At 51.3% G+C, this 22,696-nt stretch overlaps 1 protein-coding gene across 1 annotated transcript in view; it reads right to left on the bottom strand.

Annotated features, from left to right (window-relative positions):
* The window catches only part of ADAMTS2 (ADAM metallopeptidase with thrombospondin type 1 motif 2), a 243,665-nt gene that overhangs the window by 140,973 nt on the left and 79,996 nt on the right, over positions 1-22,696 (bottom strand). The gene's annotated exons all lie outside the window — the stretch shown is intronic.

Below are 22,696 nucleotides of genomic sequence, written 5' to 3'. Positions count from 1 at the left end.
AATATCAGACAAAATGGACCTTCGGTAAAATAACAAAGAGGAACACTGTATATTGATGAAAAGTCCAGACCATCAAGAAAGTATAATAATTATAAATATATATGCATCTAACAAAAAAGTCCCAAAATACAGGAAACAAAACCTGACAGAATCGAAGGGAGAAATAGATAGTTTTACAATAAAGCTAGAAACCAATACTTCACCTTCAATAATAAATAGAAAAACCAGGCTGAAAATCAGTAAGGAAATAGAGGATTTGAACAACACTATAACCCAACTAGACCTAACAAACAGAACACCCCAGACAAAAACAGCAGAATATACATTCCTGTCCCATACAATGGGACATTATCCAGGAGGCCATATGATAGGCCACAAAATACATCTCAAAAAAGTTTGGAAAACTGAAATCAAATGAAGTATCTTCTCCAAACATAATGGGATAAAACTAGAAACAACAGAAGACAAACTGAAAAATTCATAAGTATATGAAAATTAAACAATATATTCTTAACAAATGGATCAAAGAAGAAATTACAAGGGGAATTAGAAAATGTCTTGAAAGAAATGAAAACTAAAACATGAAATACCTAAAACTCAAGGGATGCAGCAAAAGCAGTACCAGAAGAGAAATTTATAGTTGTAAAACCCTACGTTAAAAAAAGATCTCAAACCAATAATCTAATTACACCTTAAGGAAAGAGAAGAAGAGAAAACTAAACCCAACACTAGTAGAAGAAAGGAAATAATAAAATTAGAACAGAGATAAAATAGAAAAACAATAGAAGATCAATGACACCAGAGGTTAGTTCTTTGTGAAGGCCAACAATATTAACAAACATTTAGCCAGACTGACCAAGATAAAGAAAGAAGGCTCAAATTACTAAAATTGAGGGGAGGGAGACGTGGGGACATTACTACTGACCCTACAGAAATTTTTAAAAAGGATTATGAGAGAATACTATGAACAATTTTATACTAATAAGTTAAATAAACTAGATGAAATGAAAAAGTTCCTGGAAACACACAAATTTCCAAAACTGGCTCAAGAACTCATAGAAAATTTGAACAGACCTATAACAGGCAAAGAGGCTAAATCAATATTCAAAAACCCCCAACAAAGAAAATCCCAGGACCAACAGATAGCTTCACTAGTGAATTCTACCAAACATTTAGAGAATTAACACCAATCTTTCTCAAATTCCTCCAATAAAACAGAAGAGGAGTGAACACTTCCTAGCTTATTTTATGAGGCCAGCATTACCCTAATATGAAAACCAGACTCAGACATCATAAGAAAACTACAGACCAATATTCCTTACAAAGGTAGATGCAAAAATCCTCAACAGTATACTAGTGAACTGAATTCAGCAGCATATTTAAAGATTTCTAGGGCATGTGGGTTGTTCAGTCAATTAAGTGTCTGATTCCTGATTTCAACGCAGGTCAAGATCTCTCACAGTTCATGAGATTAAGCCCTGCGTTGGGCTCTGTGCTGACAGTGCAGAGCCCACTTGGGATTCTCTCTTTCTTTGCCCCTCCCCTACTCACTCACTCCCTCTCTCAAAGTAAATAAATAAACATTTAAAAGTAAAAAAGAATTCTACACATGACCAAGTGAGATTTATTCCGGAATGCAAAGGTGGTTTAACATATGATAAATGAATCAATATAATACATATTAACAGAATGGAGGAAAACAAACTACATGATCGTCTCTAGTGATGCACAAAAAACACTTGGCAATAGCCAACACCCTTTATGATAAAAACACTCAGTAAGCCAGGAGTAGGCAAGGAACTTCCTCAACATCAAGGGCATTTATGACAAGCCCACAGCTGACATCATAATCCAATAGTGAAAGACTGGAGCTTTTCCTCCAAGATTAGGAACAAGACAAGGAAGGGTGCCTGCTTCTGCCACTGCTATTCAACATAGTACTGGAAGTTCCAGCCTGAGTAATTAGACAAGAAAAAGAAATAAAAGGCATCTCAACTAGAAAGGAAGCAGAAGGCTTCTTGAGGGAAAATGGAAATGAATGCTAATGAGTAGGACATTTTCTTTTTGGGGTGATAAAAATGTTCAGAAGTTGATTGTGGTGACGGTTGCACAACCCTGGGACTGTGCTTTAAAAATCCAGAGAACTATGCACTTTGGGAGAATTACAGCACATGAATTATATCTCAATAAAGCTGTTATAAAGAAAAAATAAAATAATGACCTGCCCCTTGACCTCTGACTTTTCAGAGACATTCCCAGTCATGCCCCAGGTGACATTTGGTGGTGACCCACATGACCACTCACACTTTAAGCACTAGCTAACAGGGCCTCTCAGTCCTGCCTTGTGGCTGTCCAGTGTCACATAGTGCAAGGCCCTGGAAAGCCACCAGGTTAGCTGTGTTCTCACCAGAAAGGAGGGCGAGAACTCCTGGCGAGAGACAAGTGCATGCATCCTTACCACACTAACCCCCTCACACAGACAGCCCCTGCTCATATCTGGACAGCTGCACAGCCAGCCTCCAGGGCACCAGCATTCTGCCCTCACAGGTGGCTTCTGCCAGCAGGGCCCTAGATGACTGGACAGGTGAGACCTGGAGGTGTCCAGGGTTCCCTAAGGGGAAAAGCAAAGACCTTATCCACTTGACCCCTTGTTCATTCCTCACAGGGGCTCAGGAAGCACCTGAGGCTAGTGTAGCAGAAAAAGCCCACATTCTGCATCGGACAGGCATGGGTTCAAGTCCCAGATCCTCCAGTTTCTCACTGTGCCATCTCTGAACCTTCCATTTCCTACCCACAAATGGGGTTCTTCCCATCCCTCCACGCCCTTGAGAGATAGCATATGTAAAAATGACATCCATGTGATCCAGGAAGCAAAGCTTGAAAAGGCTTGCCAGCCAAGGAAGCTCTGAGCTTCTTGCCCCCCCAAAAGCCTCGGGAATTATATTTCTGCCAGTGAGGGATCCACTCCACCACAGAACCAATGTGGAAATTATTCTCCAGCCAAAAGAAGCAGAGCTCAAGTCCCCTCTACCGCCTCCCCAATTTCTGGAGAAAATATACAGGCCAGGGTCGAGAACATCCAGTCCTCAGATGGGAAAGAAACCAGGAGACAGGGAGACAGGCTGGTCTCTGCTGATGGGGAACAAGGAGCAGGCCTTCTCGGCTCTGCACAGGAGCCCTGGGGATGCAGTTTGAGAACTCACAGTGAGCTGACCACAATACATACATGGACCTAGGACAGTTTTGTGGATGATAACCAGCCCTGACCCTCCCGGGTGGTTGCAGGTTGGTGGGGGTGGGGAGCAGGGGCGGTGCATCATGTTCAAGACACTTTGCAAAACAGTCTGGCACTTCCCCAAAAGGTGAAATACAGACTTACCATATGACTCAGCAATTCTCTTAGGTTTGTAGCCAAGAGTATTGGAAACATCTGTCCACACATAAGCAGGAACACAAATGCTCACAGAGAAGAAGCTAGCCCAGGGACACATACTGTGTGCAGAGGTGGCCTGGGTCCTAGGAGCAGGGCCCAGGGCTGAAGCTCAGTTCTTGCCCAGACCCCTTCTCACTGAGTCACTTTGCCAGCCCCCAGTCACCCCGCCCTGCCCCTCCCCCCACCCCCTGGTTAAATCCCAGGTGAACAGCCCTTCCCAGTGCTGTTTAAGAGAAGGCAGGGCCTGTAAAAGAGGGGCCCAGGCCCAATTCTGCCTACAGACATGTTTTGTATGGCCCACGTTTTCTCAGCACAAAAATTTCTTGCAAAATTACAAATTTTTGACTTCTCTCGAAAAACCAAAAGATCTGGCAACACTGAGCTGGCATCCTCATAAGAGCAACAATCATCAGAACTGAGAGGTTTCCTGCTCCATTGATTTCAGATCTTATTTGTACTATTTTTTCCCCTTCTACTTTCCTTTGGGTAAACTTGCTTTTTTCCCTATCTTCTGAAACTGGAGATTTATTTCCTTAGTGGACAGCCTTCTTCTTTTCAAACATAAATTTCCATCCAAGTTTTGATATTGAGTGCTTTTATTATCATTCAGTTTTAAGTATTTTTACAGTTCCATTATTATTTCTTGTCGGATCCACAAATTGCTTCAAAGTTTTATTTTTTTAATTTCCAAATAATGTGGAGGTTATTAATTTTTAGCTGAAAGGCATGACAGTGAGGGAACAGGACCTACATCACAATTATTCTTTTAATTTTTGTGAGACTTGCACTTACTGATCAATATTTGTAACTGTTGCATATGTGCTCGAGAAGAATGAGGTACCTCGACCCGTCAGACACAGACATCCTTTCAATCAAGCTCATTAGTTGTGTTACTCAGAAACTTCTTTGTCTTTACTGATATTTCTGTCTACTTAATCCAACACTAATTGGAAAAAATGGCTGGAATTTCGCAAAATGATGATGGATTTGTCAATTTCCCTATTTCTCACAAAGTTTACATCAAATACGTGGAGGCTGCTATATTGAGCATATGAATAAATCTTTGGAAGTGCTCTGTCATCCTGGGGAAATGAACCTGTCCTCATTAGATGGTGACCTGACAACACCTGAGTCTGCTGGGTCTGAGATTGATGTACCAGTGACGGCTTGCCTTTGGCTGCTTGATATTTCTTGTTTCCATTCTCTTCCCATCAACCTCTTCTTACACTTATGCTTTAGTTATACTTCTGGTGATGGAACATAGCTGGTTTTCCCATTTGGGTTGGGTTTGGCTTATCTACTATGACAACATCTGTATTTGAACTGGTGAGTTCAACCCATTCACATTTGCTCTGATTACTGATATATATTTAGACTTGATTCTCCAATTTATTTTATTATTTCAATCTCTCTCAGATGCTTTCTTTTCTTTTCTTTTCTTTCTTTTCCTTTTCTTTTCTTTTTTTCTTCTATCTTTCTTTTTTGTTTGTTTGTTTCCCTGATCTCCTTTTTAACTCATAAAAACGGCATCCCTTGGGACACCTTGGTGGCTCAATTAGTTGAGAATCTGACTCTTGATTTTGGCTCAGTCATGATGTCACGGTTCCTGGGTTTGAGCCCCACATCAGTCTCTGCGCAGACAGCATGGAGCCTGTTTGGGATTCTCTCTCTCTCTCTCTCTCTCTCTCTTTCTCTCAAAATAAATAAATTTAATTTAATTTAAAAATTTTTTAAATGACATCCCTTTTCTTGAACTCATCTTCTCTAATGGCTGTGGCAGCCCACCCGGCCCCAGCTGCAACCTGCAGACATGTGCACACCTGTGAACACACAGACATGCACACCCACACAAGTTCCAAATCTGAACATCAGCACCAGCTCAGTGTTTGCAGGCGGGGGGGGGGGGGGGGTCTCATGTTTTATTCTGTTATTTTCTCTTTTGGGGGAGGGGGTTGGGGTGAAGGTTTGCATTGTTATTTCTCAGATTCTAACGTTTCCCAGTTCAGAGCTTCCCCAGAGTTGACTCATACCCTTGCTAGCATGCCATGTTGGAGCAAACCTCAAGTACCACTTCAGTGTCAACTCCACACAGTTCCCTTCAGAAGTGTGGAGGAAGGCCATCCTTCAGTGAAAGCTCGGGCTGGAATTTTTTGGCCAACTGTATGTATTTTTTATTATTTTATTTTATTTTATTTTATTTTATTTTATTTTATTTTACATCATGACAAGTGCACTCCTTAACTCCCATCACCTATTTTGCCCATCGCCCCCACCCACACCCCCTCTGGTAACCATCTATTTGTTCTCTAGAGTTACGAGTCTGTTTCTTGGTTTGTCTCTTTTTTTTTTTTCCCTTTGATCATTTGTTCTGTTTCTTAAATTCCACATGGGAGTGAAATCATATGGTATTTGTCTTTCTCTGACTGACTTATTTCGTTTAGCATAATACTCTCTAGCTCCATCCATATCATTGCAGATGGCGAGATTTCATTTTTTGTGGTTAAATAATATTCCATTGTGTACATATATACCACCTCTTCTTTATCCATTCATCAATCAGTGGACACTTGAGCTGCCTCCATATCTTGGATATTGTAAACAATGCTGCAATAAATAGGAGTACATGTGTCCCTCTGAATTAGGGTTTCTGTATTTTTGTATTCTGTATTTTGTAGTGTGATTACTGGATCATAGGGTAGTTCTATTTTTGTGTGCTAGATTTTTTTTTTTAGCACAGTCCCCACTGCTCCCTATTGTGTTATGCCCCTGGGTTTCACAAATGCACACTGCTGCCTATTCTAGGCATGTGAGATGCAGCCACTGTTATGACATGGTCCCAGGCCCATCTCTTTACCTAGTGCTTGCAGTGGGCTGATGAGACACAGGCGCCCCTGAATTCAGCCAACCCCAGAGGGCCCTCTTTCTGCCACTCAGTGCGACTTTGCAGACTTGTAGTAGTCAAAGCATGTAGCGTTTGGCAGTAGTGGTTGTGTTTTATGTTCATGTCTCCAGGAACATTCTGTTCCCACACACACTGGGACTGCACACCCTAAAGTCCTTCTGAGGGACTGGCCTAGAAATCATACATGACAGGACCTTAAGCTAAGTGTTTTCTGAAAAAATGAATAAAGCTCCTTTTTCCTGTTTCCGTAGGGTACCTGAACCAATGGAGAAGGGCCACAGTCATAGACAAGTCAGAAGAAGGAGCCAGGAGGCTGGGCTGCTGCCCCTGCTCAGAGGTCTGAAGAATGGTCAATGGCACAGGTGTGCAGCACATAGGCTCTGGAAGATGCAGAATGGCCCTGCAGAGCTGGGGCACAGGGAAGAGCCTCAGAGACCCAATGAGGGGTTATGCCAGCCAACATGGAAGGAGAGAACCAGTCAACATGGCCATATAGGTAAACCATGGGCCTGCATGACAGCAAGACAGCATATTTTATTTTATTTTATTTTATTTTATTTTATTTTTATTTGTTTTATTTGTTTATTTGTTTTATAAGTTTTATAAGTTTATTTGTTTTATAAGTTTATTTGTTTTTTGAGAGAGAGAGAAAGAGCACACACTCACTCACGAACAGGGGAGGGGCAGAGAGAGAAGGACAGAGGGATCTGAAGTGGGCTTCATGCTGACAGCACAGAGCCCCATGTGGGGCTGCCATGCGATATCATGACCTGAGCCAAAGTCAGACGCTTAACCAACTGAGCCACCCAGGCGCCCCAAGACAATTTAGTTTAAAAGACCAGGGGGTAAAGCCAGACCCAGAAGGCCACAGGTGGCATGACTCCATTTACATGAAGTGTCCAAAACAGGCAGATCCACAGAGATGGAAGTGATTAGTGGTTGTCAGGGGCTGAGGGGAGGGTGAATGGGCAGTGACTGATATAGTGAGTACAGACAGGGTTTCTGTTCTACGGCATGAAATTGTTCTGGAATTAATGGTGCTGATGGTTTTACAACATTGTAAATATTCTAGAAACCACTGGGTTATATGTTTTAAAAAGGTTAAAATGGGGGCACCTGGGTGGCTCAGTCGGTTGAGTGTCCGACTTTGGCTCAGATCACGATTTCGTGGTTGTGAGTTCAAGCCCCACGTCAGGCTTGTTGTTGTCAGCACAGACCCCATTTCAGATCCTCTGATCCCCTCTCTCTGCCCTTCCCCCACTTGCATGTGCTCTCTGTCAAAATAGAAACATTATATTTTCTTAATGTTTATTTATTTATTTTTGAGAGAGAGAGAGAGCACACGCAAGAGAGGGGCAAGGGTGGGGGGGGAGACACAGCATCTGAAGCAGACTCGAGGCTCCACGCTGTCAGCACAGAGCCCAACTCGGGGCTCAAACCCATGAACCATGAGTTCATGACCTAAGCCGAAGCCAGACGCTTAACAGTCAGATGCTTAACCAACTGAGCCACCCAGGTGCCCCTCAAAAATAAACATTTTTTTAAAAAAGATTAAAACAGTGAATCTTATGTTATATGAATTACCATCAAAAAAATAATAAAAAGCCAGGGACAGTAACTCACATGCTTATAGGAACCCAGGGGAGACAGAAATGAGTGAAGCCAGCTGGGGGCTGCAAATTAAAAATACTCTCTAAGCCACCAGGCTGAGCATACTCTCCCCAGCAGACACTCTCTGCCTGGCTGTCTTACATCAACTTGTAATAAAGCCAAGAATGCAAAGAGATATATTTTAGCTAAAAGAAAGACAACAGGGCACAATGATGAAGGATCCCAAACCCCAGGCTCCAGGCTGAGGAGGCAACGAGATGGTGGAGACGTAGAGAGAAGCCCATGTCCCTCCACCCAGGGCCCTTCCACCCACTGGGGCTGCGAGGGAGAGTAGTGCAGGCCATATACTGCTGAGGGCCCTGACTTCTCAGGGAAAGCTGCAATCCACACATGTGTACAAATCCTCTTAAATAGTAGTTAAATTTGTTCAACTTGTTTTGTGCCACTGCACGAGAACAACATACCATGGCGTCCGACAAAGCCTGTGGCTGGCAGTTCTCATTTTCTGCCCAGCTTGGAAGGCCCCAGGTGCACAGAGAAGGCTCTAAGGAGAGGCTCTGCAGCCCTGTCTTTCAGGACCACCTCCTCCAAGAGAGGAGGATAGGGCTGAGGCAGCCAATGTGTGGCCTCTGCACTGAGGGCAGACTGGATTTAGACCAATCTTATCCTGCATCTTCCCTGTGTCCCTCCGCTGGTAAAGCCAGGCCCTTCTACCGTTCAGCCTCAGGATTCCCTCACTTCTGCTCCCTCTTCTGAAATCCAGTTAGACCCTGGCTCAGAAGGAGGTCAGCAAAGCCCTGAGGTAGGACCATCTCCTAAGACGGTGAAACTGGAGCCCACCCCACCTCCTTTCAAGAGGCAGGAGGTGAGCTCAGGTGGGAACAAAGGTGCCTTTCACCCAGGTAGAAAGCCCAGAGGCCACCTTGGTCCAGAGCAAGCCCCCAGGTTGCAGATTGTGTGGCCTTGTGATCCTTCTCTTAAACCACAAAGGCAAGGGTCCTGGAATCCACTGAGAAGGGCCACAGTGTCAGGGTGACCCACAGAGCTCTATGAGCCCAAGGCCACCTTCAAGGCCCAGGGTAGCAGGACATGTCCAGGATGCATCCAGTCCAGGGAAACTCCACAGTTCATTCCATGAAGACATAGATATGTCTGCTCTGTGCACATGTGCACACATGTGCATGTATGTGTCTGTGCACAATGCATGTGTGTGTGTGTGTGTGTGTGTGTGAGAGAGAGAGAGAGACAGAGAAAGAGAGAGAGAGAAACAGAAAGAGTATGGGCAAGTGTAACTATCCACCAGAAGTCATCTTTGCCTCAGAGCCTCACTCTGTTGACAACCAGGGCAGGTAGGGCCAGAATGAGTAGGTGGCCCAGATGGGAACCAGTGGGGAAAAGGGGGCTGTGTGCCCCACCCAGAAGAGGCATGATGCTTCCTGCTAAATACTGTCTCCAGGAACAGGCCCAGGGTTTCTAAGCCTTCAGATCTTTCTGCGAAACTGAAAATTGAGGTTTTAATGTGAAACCTCTTGACTTTCAAGCATATACTCACAGTTTGGAAGACAACGTGTGAGTGAAATGCAACAAGGGGTGGGGGAGTGGAGATTGCCTGAGAGCCTCTGCATGAGGCCTGGCTTTAGTCCAATGCCCCCAGTTTTACAAATAAGGAAACTGAGGCTGGGCCAGAGCAGGGACCAGCAAGCCAGGGCCACGATGAGTCCCCTGGCTCCCTCAACTCCCTGAGCAGCCACAGCCCTTGGGGAGCACCCACACGTTCCAGGCAAGAGACACTAAGAAACACTGAGACACCAAGAAAGAGGTCAGCCTTCATCACCAAGGACCTAAACTGAGGGTCCTACAGTGCTGGCCTCTTCTGGGCATGAAGACCCTGAGCCCCTCCCCGTCTAAGGCCCTGGGACAAATCCAGATCCTGTTTTGTCCTACTGGTGATGAAAGCCAAGGATGTAAGCAGCTCCTGGGATATTGCCCAGAACAAAGGAACATGGTCATCTGACCACAAGCCTCTTGCACCTACAATTGACCATTTGCTCCCCAAGCTGCAGAGGCCTTGACAATGGGCACACATGCCAGAGAAGCAGAACCCCAGGCCCCTGGGACTCACTGCCAGATGCAACAACCACGAGGTCTGTCCACCCAGCCCTGTCCGGCCTGACCCGTGGGTTGGGGCTGCCCTAGTGCTTGGTGAGGAGGGGGGCCATCTTCAGGGGCTTGGGGGCTGATCCTAACCAAACAGCCACCCCGCCCAGGTTCCGTCTGGAGGCCTAGATGGAGCCTCCCCTTACCACACCCCTCTCCCACTAATGCTCTGCAGATGGGCTCCCCCAAAGGCCTCCAAGAAAAACATAGTGACCGCAGATCTCTCCTCACAGAGACAGAACCGCTGGAACAGTCCCTTGTGACGTTCCCAAAATGAAAATAAAAATTCCTCTGAAGTGCATTTCAACTCCGAGGCAGCACTGGCTGCACTGAGAGCTCCGACCCAGCCGCTGCGGGAATGCTATGGGCTCGGGTTCTGGGCACTGAAGCCACCCCGTGACTCTTGCACCCACCGCCATCGGGGACCTGCTTGACCCATATGCAGCTTTTGAAATTTTTGAATCAGCTGCCAACATTTGAAAATGAAGAGGTTTTACATAAAATCACAATTTCCGGCTTCTCCTGAGAAATCAGAAGCCCTCCTGCCACTGACCCCAAGGTGGCTTATGTCCCCATGCCAGCCCACCTCTTCCTATGCTGCCCATCCAGCCCTACCCTGCAGAACTGTGCCCCTCACTACCCTCAGTGGACACCCGAGACTCTGGGCAAGGTCACAGGGACACAAGCTTCTGTCCTAGAGGGCTCTGACCCCTCTAGGGGTCTGCACCTCCTGAACCTTGGCACTGGACACAGATTACCACACCCAAGGCACAACCTCCAGCCTGCAGCTCTGTGTTGGGGGGAGGGGCCTAGCAGGCCCTCATTCTCCTTGCCTATAACCTGAGCCCCTCTGAGCCCCCCAACCCAAACAACCTTAACTGAACTTGGCTCATCTCGAACTTCTGTGTCCCACTGAGAACTCGTGCCTGTGGTCTGGGGATCTCAGGGCGGCTCTTGGTCCTTAGCCCACCCACGCTGGCCCAGTGCCTCAGCTCTTTGTTGCCCTAACTCCATCACCTGCCAAGTGCACGTGTCCTCCCACACCTGACCAGTGCTGGCCCCATCCTGTGAACCATAAAAGCACTGAGGATAGAGGGTGAACACTAGCCCCGCAGCACACCCTGGAGACCCTGAAATCACCAAAGAAACTTCCAGCGAGGAATCTGCAGATGGCGTTTTAACCCATCCCAAACATGAGTCCAGAGAGCTCTGGATAGAAGACTTAAAAAAAAAAAAAAACCCAGACACACAGATACCTCCCAGGCCTGGGCCCCAGCAAAGAGAGGATTCTGGCAAGTGCTGCCTTGCTGGGTCTGCAGGCCAAGGTGGGGGCAGGGAGTATGGGAGGTGCCTGCCTAGGAGCTGTGGTTCTGGCTCCTCCCTGACCTTGGGGCAGGCCTGGATGGGAATGTGGTACTTTCTGGCGGGCAGCATTCCCCTCTGGCCACTGTGAAGATCACCTACCAGGACCCCCAACATTCCTGCGGCTCTATGGCTCCATGTTGCATCCTCTCCGATCCCCAGCCAACTGGGTCCAGACCCCAGTCTCTCCCTGGGGCCACATCAGTGGCCTCCTCAGGGCTCCCTGCGTGTTCCTCCTCCTCCCCCCTCCCTGCCCTGCCACAGAACCAGGCCACACTGTTTCTCCACTTACACCGGGCACCACCCCACCCTCTAAGACTGGGCCACGGGACCCACCCCCATCAGCCCCTCAGGCCCCTCCTACTGCACCTCCAAAAGGCACTCCCCTCAGGGCACTGCACTCACCCCTGCCGCCTCCGCCCCTCTCCTCTCCCAGTGAACTACAACCCACACTTCAGATGTGGCTCCACCTCCCAGTCACTGTGGTCGGTTTACGGCATTTCCCATCATTTCTAACTGCACAGGCCTTTGGGGACCTCCCGGGTCACCACAAGCTGTGTGAGGGTAGGGGGTGGGGATGTGAGGGGGCTATGTCTGGCTCCCAGAGTCCCAGAGCCTGGCCCATTGCCGGGCCCTGCGTGGGCCATCTGTAAAGATCTGGTGAATGGATTGAATGAGTAAGCGAACAAAGGATATGGTTTCCACAGGGCACTTCATGTTCAAAGACAATGACACAGTGAATGCTAGCCAGAGGACACTGGGGGCAGTGCAGCAGGCCTTCCCCTGCCCGAAGAGCACTGCTGTCCCCAGCTAGTCTCCCCAGTGCAGCAGCAAAGGCCCAGGGCCACCTGACGTCCCAGGGCAACCTTGGCCCCGGCAACATTCCACCGGCACAAACCCAAGAATCCTCAGCGCAGGGAGTATAAGTTGCAGTAATAAAATTGGGCTTCAGTAGCAAGCCCTCAAATACCTACCAGGACCAACCGCTTCCCCAGGAATGAGGACCGTGTGGCCAGGCCTCAAGGGCAGCCACATTCATTTTCTGTTCATAGATATTCAGATGCCAACTGTGTGGCAGACACTCTACCCAATGCCAGGAATTCAGCAGCAAGCAGAAAATTCTCCCCACAGCTAATAAGACAGGTGACATGAGATACTTCTTCACACCCTCACTGGGCTTCAGTTTCTGCATGCTTCCCAAAGACGGACAGACTTCAGGTGGGGAGCTCTGAGGGTGGAAAGGAGATGCCACACAGGAAGCCAGGCAGCCATGGGTCCTAGCTTGTTCCTCCCTGCCACACGTGGGGGCTGACAGCCCGCCTTCAATTGTGGCTCTCACAACTTACCAGCTGTGTGGCTATCTCAGGTTCCTCATCCGTAAAGTGGGCACGACCAAGCCCACGGGGTCTTTGCACGAGTCCAGAGATGATGTGCCTGCAGTGCCCTGGGGAATGCCTGCATAGGTGAGCCTGTCCTCCCATAGGCCTCGATAAACACATGTCCCTGAGCCACCAACACAGCTCCAGGGACAGGAGAAGAATCACTCACAGACCGGGCTCTGGAAAGACTGGCTTTTGTGCAATGAAAATAAATAAAACCGAAAAGAAAAGGGGAACCAGAGCCTGGGGGGAGAGGCTTGTATCAAACGTGACAGAAAGTCGATAAGCAGATAAAGGGCTTATCCCAATATGTAAGACCCTAGGAGGTGAACGCGCAAAGGACTTAAACAGGAAGAGGAGACACACAAAGCAATCACACTCTGGGAGATCATTCAACCTCTCTGGCCATCAGAGAAGCACAAACGAAAGCAAAGAGCAGCACTGCTTCCCCTGTCAGATCAGCAAAATATCGGTCAGCGAAGCCCCTGTGCTGGTGAGGATTTGGAGATGGGGGGAGCTGCAGTAGGAAACCAGTCTGGCCCTGTCCCATGTGCACTTGGACTCCATGATTATTTCAGTCACTCTGCAAGTACTTCTTAACAGCTGCTCAGAGCCAGGGCTCCAGGGCATCAGGACTGGCTCAGTCTGTGGCCAGCAGGGTCAGCAACAGGAGAGGAATCCAAGGCCCCCTGCCAGGAGGTCCCCAAACCCAAATACCAAGAGAGGTTGTCCTAAAGGCAGGGGCATTACTGCTGTCTCAAACAGCAGCTGGATGGACAGCCTGCCCTGAACACTCCCACAAGCTTCCATCCACCCTAGCAGATCCAGAGCCCCTCCCCAAAGTGGCAGAGTGGGAAAGAAAAACGTGGCTTGTCAGAGAGGCAAGGACACATGTACATCCTTGGGGACCCTGGACAGTACACGGTGACCAGCAACACTGTCCCACAGAGCAGGGCCTCTGCCCCCAGGAGCAAGAAAAGCTTTACAACCCAGAATCTGCCTACCTGTGGGGCTGTGTCTGGGGTCCCCGCCCCCAACCCCAGAGTCTGGAAGCCAAATGGGCTTGGCCTATGGCTGGCACCATCTGTTCCGGGAAACCTCCCTGATCTGAACCAGGGCAGCCAGGAGCAGTGGAAGGGGTGCAGCCCAGAGGTCGGGAGGACGGGCCCCAATTCTGGCTTCTGCACTTGGCCGAGCCACCTGACCTGCCTCTCCTCCGCCAGGATCCCTGCCTCAGCTGGGTCACAACCATCCACCACCTTCCAGGGCCCTCAGGCCTTTCAAGAGCCAGGAACCGCCCTTGACCCCTCCCTTTACACCCACCTCCCGTGAGCTCTACCTCAAGGCACACCCTGAACCCATCTGCCCACCATCTGTCACTGGCCGGTGGGACCACCCAGGACGCCTCACAGGCCTCCCTGTTCCCACTCTCTCCACTGAGAGCCTCCAAAGGCTTCCCACAGCTGGGAGAACAAGGCCCACCTTGCACCCAAACTGCACAAACCTAGCCCTCACCACTTCCCCAGGCCCAGCACCCAGTGCTTCTGCACCTGCTGTCCCCTCTGTCTGGAGCAGTCCTCCTGGGGCAGGCCTTCCCACCAGCCAGGTTTGCCTCGCTTCCCACCTGAAGTAGCTCCCTCCCTTACCCCCCCTCTCTCAAGCTACCCTACTCTTGGATTTTACTCCATTGGATGATTTACCCCTCTGCTCCCTGTGTGTCCCCTGCGGGCTGGTGAGCTCTGAAAGAGCAGGGACTTCCTCTGGCTTATCCCCTGATATATCCCCAGCACCCAATCCAGGCCCAGAAACAAGGTGGGTGCACAGTAAGAATGTCTTGAGTGAATGAATGAATGAATGAATGAGAGAACAAAGGTGCCCCTTCTAAGCCTCAGTGTCCCATCTCAGGAGTCTGTCATTTCAGGAGTACAACTGTCATTCCCACTGCTCCCCCTGTGCCTGGGGAGCATCACCAGGTACCTGGTCCATCCCCAGCCCAGGTCGGTGCCATCCACCTCCTTGTGCAGGCCCCACTTCAAGGCCATGTCCCCCTCCTGGCCCTGAATCCTGTGCAACCTCTCACCTGAGCCCCGACCTTGTCCCAGGTGTACCCCTCACTTTTCCTGGACATCCCCCCAGGAGGTGAAGCCCACACCCCAAGACTGAGTCCAGACAGAGGGAGCCAAGTCAGAAGCTCTGGGAGAGACACCCCAGCTCCAGCCCCAGAAGCTGGCCCGAATTCCAAACATGTGTGAGCAAGCGTGCATGTGCAAGAAAGGAGGGGAGACAGAGGGAGAGAGGGGAGCCTGAGCGTGAGAGGGGGAGAGAGCCAGACACCAACATTTCCATCTAATCGTGTGACCTTTTCGCAGCTCAGAGTTCCTTCAGGGCCAAGTGCACAGTGCTGCTTAATATTAATTTCAAAGAGAAATAGGTCAAGGAAAATTGGAAATTTTTCTAGAAAACACTTCAGGCATGGAGCTAGCTGAAGTGTCTACAGCCCTGCAGAGATTTCTGAGAGGAAACAGGGCCTGGGATTAGGGGCCTCCACCTTGTACAAATCCACAGAGTTCAGACCCTGGGTTCAAACCCAGTTTCTTCTTCTGGGGAAGGGCCTCCTGTCCCATTTGGGCACCCCTGGAGCTGCCTCTGTAGCCCAATCTCCCAGATGCTAGGACCCAGCACTTCTCACTTGCCATTGGGCCCCTCCACATCCCCAAGAGGTCCATGTCCTAGGACCTTGCCCTCTGCCCCTCGTTGTGTGGACACAGCACACAGGAGCCCATGCCTCCTTCACAGTCATCCCATGGGGGTACCTGAGGTGTGCAGAGAGGCTCACCAGGGTCCCCATGGAGACTCAGGCCCAGCTGTTCCCACCCCAGGCAGGCCGGCTGGCACATCTAAAGCACAAACGCCACAGACGTGTTAAGTTGCCCCTGGAGACATCACGTCTCTCCCAGAAACATCCCAGTCTGCTGTGCTGAGGAACCCGCAAAGAGCAGCCCATGTGGAGCCCACGGCCAACGCGGCACCCAGACACACTGCTCTTGCTAATTAAACTCCAGACGCGCCTGGAGCAGACACAGCTTCAACTCCCCAGCAGCGTGTTATCTGGAAAACAGGCGTGGTTACCTCTCTGGGGGACATTCACAATACAAATATAAAGGAAGAAAAGAAGGAGCAGCAGTTGATTGTGTCTGTGGAAGAGAGAGCCACAGAGAAGGGGCAGTGAGGGCAGAGGACCCGCAGAGCCTGAGCAAACAGCCTGAATCGGAATAATGGGTAACAGCAAAGATAGAGCAGGTGCCGTGCCAAAGCTGTTTAAGTGCCATGCGCCCTGTGCCATTGCACCCATTTTACAGATGAGGCAGATACACTCGACTTCTACACCAAACTGCCTGGCTCTTGTGAGAACCACTGGCCTGTCTCTGAGAACTGTCTCCTGCACCTGAGTTGGGGCCACCCCCAGGCCAGGGCCAAGCCTCCATCTCCAAGTCGCATTCATCATCGTTCATGGTGCTCCGGCAAAGATCAGATCTCTCCTGGGCCACGATCACTTGGCTGGCTCCACCCCTGGACAAAATTCCACACAAACTCAGGAGGAGGGAGGGAGGGAGGAGAGCAGGCCCGAGACACAGAGACTGCTCAATTTATGTCTGAGGAAAGCAGCTGAGCACGTGGGCTGTCCACGGCACCCAGGCAGAGTGCCAGTCACAGTGTCTCGAGGGCCACACCTAGCAAATCTCCACTGCATAACCCACCACTGGCCAGGGCCCCTGTGTGTAGAGCCTGGGGAACAAGCACAGCCCCCGCTCACCGACAGCTCTGGGGCGCTCTTCCAAGTTTGACCCCAGACAAATATCCAGGCCTCAAGAATGTGCAGCCCCGGCTGTCCCAGCGCCCACCCCAGCCCACCCCTCGGGCGTGAGGCCACATCACCACGCTGGCATCTCCTACAGCCGTCCAGGGGGGCTGGCCGCAGAGCAGCAGGAGCACTGAGGTCGCTGCCAAGGGTGCGCTCAACTCTGAAACATGCCTCTAGGAGCCAGGCCAACTGCCTTGGGTTTCCTCTGGTCCCTGAACTGCAGATACAGCCCCGGGGGGTGGAATGAGGAGGGGAAGATGAGGGTCCCTGGGAATCAAGCTCAGAGGCCCCTAGGCTTTCAGCTGCAACTCTGAGCTGGCTGGGCAGGGCATGAAGCCAAGTCTGGTATGAGAGCCCCCAGGTCTCCACCCATGAGAGCCAGACCCGGCCGTGGGGCTTCAGCAAGAGGCTCAGGGATGCCTAGGTTGGGGACACAGACAGAAGCCACCAGACACAGCCAGGCCTGGGGTTCAGGGTGCAAAGCCAGGCAAGGGCCTCTCTCCCCACTCCGACAGAACCTCAGGCATTAACATTTAGATACCATGGAGGCTGAATCATGGCCCCAGAATGTCCACAGCCTAATCCACAGACCCTGTAAGTGTTATCTTATATGGTTAGCAGGACTCAACTTACCCTTAACTTAATCACATTAAGGCTCCTGAAATGGGTAGGATTACCCCAATGGGACAAATGTAATCACAAGTGTCAGGGAGACCTGACTACAGAAGAGGAATCAGTGACCAAGGGAGCAGAGACCAGAGTGATGTGCCCACCAGCCAAGGGATGCTGGTGGACATTAGAAGCTGGGAAAGGCTAGGAAGGGATTCTCCTCATTGATGCTCCAGAGGGAACCAACCTTATGGACATCTTGGTTTTAGCCCCTTAAGATCTATTTTGGATTTTTGGCCTCCACAACTGTAAGACAATAAACCTGTATTGTTTTAAGCTACCAAGCTTGTGGTAATGTGTCTCTGGAAACAGACCACAGAGAGGAAAGCCTCCCCGATCTGGCCTCCAACAAGTTAGCAGCCCCCTCCACACCCCCTTCGGGCCTCAGCCTCTCCCTTATGCCTCACACTCACTGCATCACCGAGATTGGCCTGGTCATCTACCTACTATTGAGTGGAGCCTTGCCCACCTCCCATCCATGGCCTGTCCTGACAGGACTCCACTCTCTCTCCGTTGCACCCCACTCTGGACTGCCTGCCTCCAACCCGGACCACAGATGGCTGGCTGTGACACAGAACTATCTCAGACTCCTTTCCTACTGAAGCCTCCCACTGCCTGCAGGACGCCATCCATGCTCTGGAACATTCCAGGCTGCAGACCCTGCCAGTTCGTAGCATCAGCCTGGCCCCCTGGCTCCTGGCCCTGCACTCCTACCTCCAGCTTCACTCCTGAGGCAGCCCCTTCCCTACTCCTCAGAGGCCTGGGGAACTCCTACCTTGCTTAAGGCAATGTCCCGTGATGGATGGAGATACGCAGCGGGTCAGCAGAGGAACCACTGTGGGCCACTGGATGGAGATTGCAGGCTGGCCACGTGGAGGAGCCACTAGGAGGAGCACACAGTGCCAGCACCCTGTCCGTGCTCTCTCGCTGGCTTTCCTTGGCAGCAGGAGGGCAGAACGCTCCCGAGGGCGGCATGCCTCCTCTGCCCGCCAGGGAGGATGCCGCAGCCTGACAGCAGTGGGCAGAGGCTTGGCACGGGCTGCTTCCGAGGAGGCAACAGCCAAGGTCACGAGCACTGAGCTGTCTGACTTCTCTTCCTTCAGCCAAGACGTAGAGCAAAGCAGGCAGGAGGACACAGTGGCCCATGGGCAGTTCTGTGGGACAGAGACCACCCACCTAGCAGGGGCATGAAGCCCCTCCTCCATCCTGAGGGCATGTGCCGGGACTGCAGGGGGCCTAGCAGAGCACCCCCCACAGAAGCACAGAGGACACTTCCGTCTCTGCATCAATTAAGCACAGGTGGCCAATGGAGGCCATGTCCTATTTGGCTCATACGGAGCTTTTTAGAAATTTGAAGCAATATTTTTAAATCATGAGAGTTCACATGAAAGTTCTGATGTTTGGATTCTCTTGACAGTAAGAGGATCACTGTCCCAGGGCCACACTTCCAGCAGGTCATGCTCAGGGGAGCTAAGCAGGGGCTGCCCCTGTGGACGAGGCCTCCGGTCAGCTCTGTGCCCACGACGAGGCCATGGCTGGATGCCACATGCCACCACATTCACGCTACTGTTTCCCTTTTAGTAGAGACATATTCTCTGTGTCAGTCATTGCTTGTTTTTTTTAACTTATTTCATGTTTATTTTTGAGAGAGAGACAGAGTGTGAGCAGGGGAGGGGCAGAGACAGAGGGAGACACAAAATAGGAAGCAGGTTCCAGGCTCCAAGCTGTCAGCACAGAGCCCTACGTGGGGCTCAAACCCGTGAACTATGAGATCATGACCTGAGCCCAAGTTGGACACTTAACCGACTGAGCCACCCAGGCACCCCTGTGTCAAAGGAGGGAAATGAAAGTCAGGCCAAGGATGGGTGTTGCTGTTTTTCTTACCCTCTGCCACTGTCCTCACTGATACTGTCCACTGGGTCCTGTTGGCCTTGCGTCTTGGGATGGCAGGGCTTTCTGCTAATGGCACCATGTGCCTGACGGAGAGACCACATGCCCAGCTCATGACCCAGGGATCTCTCCCACCTTGTGGGGATCTTCAGCCTCCCACAGACAACCAGGCTCTTAGTGTCAGTGGCAAGGCCAGCTTTGTGCACGTGGTCTTGGGGCCAGCCTGGCCACAGAATGGCCCAGCTTCTCCAGGCCCCACAGTCTGGCGGAGGCAGAGGGAAATGGCCCTGCCTGAGCTGTGCCTGAGCACTGTGCCCCAAGAAGAAGCGAGGGGTGCCTGCTCCTCTAAGGATGGGCATCCCATTCACTGCACAGATGGCCCTGCTCTACAGGGCTGGTTCACTTCCTCTGTAAGCTGACTGGTGGCCCCCAAGATTCCTAGGACCTGTGAATGTTACCTTATATGACAAAAAGGGACTTTGCAGATGTGATTAGATGACAGACCTTGAGATGGGGGGAGACCCTTCTGGATCATCTGGATGGGCCCCTTAATGCAATCACATGCACTCTTACCAGAGGGAGGCAGAGGGAGACTAAACACACACACAGAAGGGGAAGAGGCAGTGTGACCAAGAGGCAGAGACTGGAGTGATGTGGCCACAAGCCAAGGGACCCCAGCAACCACCAGAAGCTGGACGAGACCAGGAGCAGATCGCCCCGCAGCCTCCAGAAGGAGCATGGCCCTGCCGACACTTGGTTTCTGCCCAGAGACAATACTCCTGTCGGACTTGCGCCTTCCAGAACTGGGAGAGGATAACGCACTGCAGCTGTTTTAAGCGACCCAGTTGGCGGCAGTATGTCGCAGTAGCCAGAGAGTAGGAGGGAGTGACGTGCCAGGGTCACCGGCTCAAGTACTAGGCAGGGCTTCCGGCCCAGACTGGGGCTCCTCTTCCCACACCCGCTGGCCCTGGCTCCCCCTCCACAGCCCCAGACAGAGTTGACAGATGGCAGTCAGGGCAGGGCTCAGGCGTAGGCCCGGAACTCAGAGTGGGACCCCATCCACGTATGTGCCTAAGTGCAAAAGTGCATGCACACACCCGTACAGGCTCACAAAAACCAAAAAGGCTGATGTTATATAGTCCCCCCAGCAACATACTCTCCCAGACACAGGGCTGGCTCAGGGCAGGGACAGAGAATGAGGCCAGGTGCACCCGAGTGAGGCCTGGCAGAGAGGAGGCCTGGAAATGCCTCCGCCACCTGTCCCCAAAAGGCCGCCCTGGCCCCCTGGCCTCAGCTCTGCCCTCCTGCCCCTTCTGGGTTCCTGGGTCCAGCAGGGCTGAGCAGAAACACTTCTGCAACGTATGTAGGGCAATCAGGAGAGAAAAGGTCCCCCCTCCTCTCTCTCAAGCCTTTGTTCACCCTAATACCTTCTTCCAGGGCCCAAGGGCAACACTATTATATGCTAAGCTGCTCTGAGCACATGCCAGACCCTGGCCTGAGTCTGGCAAGACACGTGAACACCTTCACTTTCCATCCATCTTCCCTGGGTAGTCTGCAGCCCAGCAACTGACCTCATATGATGGAGAGTATTCGTGATAACAATTCTCTGAGGCTGGGTGACCTCCTGAAAGCACCCCAGGAAGGCTGTTAGGTGCTCAGAGAAAACAGGACAGTGTGTCTCAGCACCCGGGAAAGGCTGTGTGGGATACACCTACCCACCCCAATAGGCACCCCTACCCCCAACCCCACACCCAGTCAGATGCCACCACCCCCCCCCCCCGCCCTCAGACTGGAAGACCCAGAACAGGTATTTTCCCTTCCCCAGAGAACCTATCATATCCATGGCCCATCATGGGAGCTTCAAACCTGCTTCCGGAAGTTGTCTTGGGAGAGGGTGGGGAGGTGGGGGGAAGCCTCAAGTCAGCACCTCCTGCTTGTTTCAGCCACAGCCACACTGATATATCAGAGTCCCCATCAGAATTCACTAGAAGAAAGGATCCCCTGGCTTACACGCGCGCGCACACACACTATGGGCCTGGACAAGGCCCAGGCTAATGGAAAGCTGGACTGTCTAAGTTCACCGTGGGCCCTCAGCCCAGCCCCAGCATAACTTGCGTCTGGACCCCCTCCAGCCAGTGAGTGGGCCTCAGTCCTGAGTGAGTGGGAACAATCAGGCACATCCGGTGAGAAATGTACTCTCACTGTGTGGGTGGACCAAGTCACCCGCACAGGGTCGTGCTGACACTGGGCATGGACATGACTGAAAGGGGACTTGGCCCCAGACCCCGGGCTTGTGGCCTGGACCAACCACCCACAGCCCCACAGCCTGGAACCTACACGCCCAAAGCCCAGGCCTGAGGTCTAAGGTCCAGGCTGGAATACCTTCACCACACCCCACCACCTTCTAGCACAATCTCAGCCTCCAACCCATGAAGCCAGCTTTTCCCAGCATCTTCTAAGGCCACTGGTTTCTAGGTTTGTTTGTAGTTTGAAATTCCTTTCCTGCATCCTGAGTTCTAACAATAGGTGGCGGGAAGGGAGGACGGATTTAACAGAAGGTACCAAAAGACCAACAGAAGCCCAGAAAATAAGGCAAAGCCGGCAAGGCCAAGGGGGAAGGCTGCCACATTCAGGAGATAGGCACCACATGGAATCTGGAATTGGAGCGAGCCCAGAGCACCTGACAGCCCCTCTTTACAGGCTCTACCTCACCTAGACTGAGCAGAGCCCAGAAGCATCAAGCCGAAAGCCCTCAGCTCTCTGAGACACAGGCCCTTCTGATCCCACTGGACAGAGAGAGGCCCAAACTTGCCCAAGGACAGCTGACCAGTATAGTCCCTTATCCCTGGTCCGGGGCATTTCGCCTGCCCTATTTTCACTCTTATGCTCACGCTCTGAGGTCATTCTCCATTCCTCCCCCTGCGGAGAAGCCCATGGGTAGGAAAGAGGCAGGAAGGCTGAGCCTGAAGAAGGCATGGCAGACAGCAATTCATCACCTGGGAAAAAGGGTCTGCCCAAAGTATTGATCAGCTCCAGAGAGCGCTGAGCTTCCTGACGGAACAATTGCTTTGCAAAGGTATCTGTTGCCACTCCTTGAAATTAGAATGGTGCCCTGCCAGCCTGCGCCCAATTTATCTGTCAAGCTGGGCAGTCAGAGAGACCTGAAATAAATGAGCCTGGGCGGCTTCGGGTGATGGGAGTGTCTCGGCAAATCACAGCATGGCTGGGCTGGCCCAGCGGGGCCTTCGGGGCTCTCTGTACACATGCAGATGAGCCTGACCTAAGGCCCAGCTGCCCTGACCATCTGCAGCCAGGGGTCCATCAGGACCAGAGGCTGGGGGCTGAGCCTAGCCTAGGCACAGGGAAGGCAGCCTTATCTGGTCCCTGGGGCCCTGAGGACCGTGAGGCCTGCTAGGACCATGGTCAGACCC

The sequence above is a fragment of the Leopardus geoffroyi genome, chromosome A1, assembly GCF_018350155.1.
Source record: "Leopardus geoffroyi isolate Oge1 chromosome A1, O.geoffroyi_Oge1_pat1.0, whole genome shotgun sequence".
Taxonomy (NCBI): Eukaryota; Metazoa; Chordata; class Mammalia; order Carnivora; family Felidae; genus Leopardus; species Leopardus geoffroyi.
This window is presented reverse-complemented; position numbering and strand designations above follow the sequence as displayed.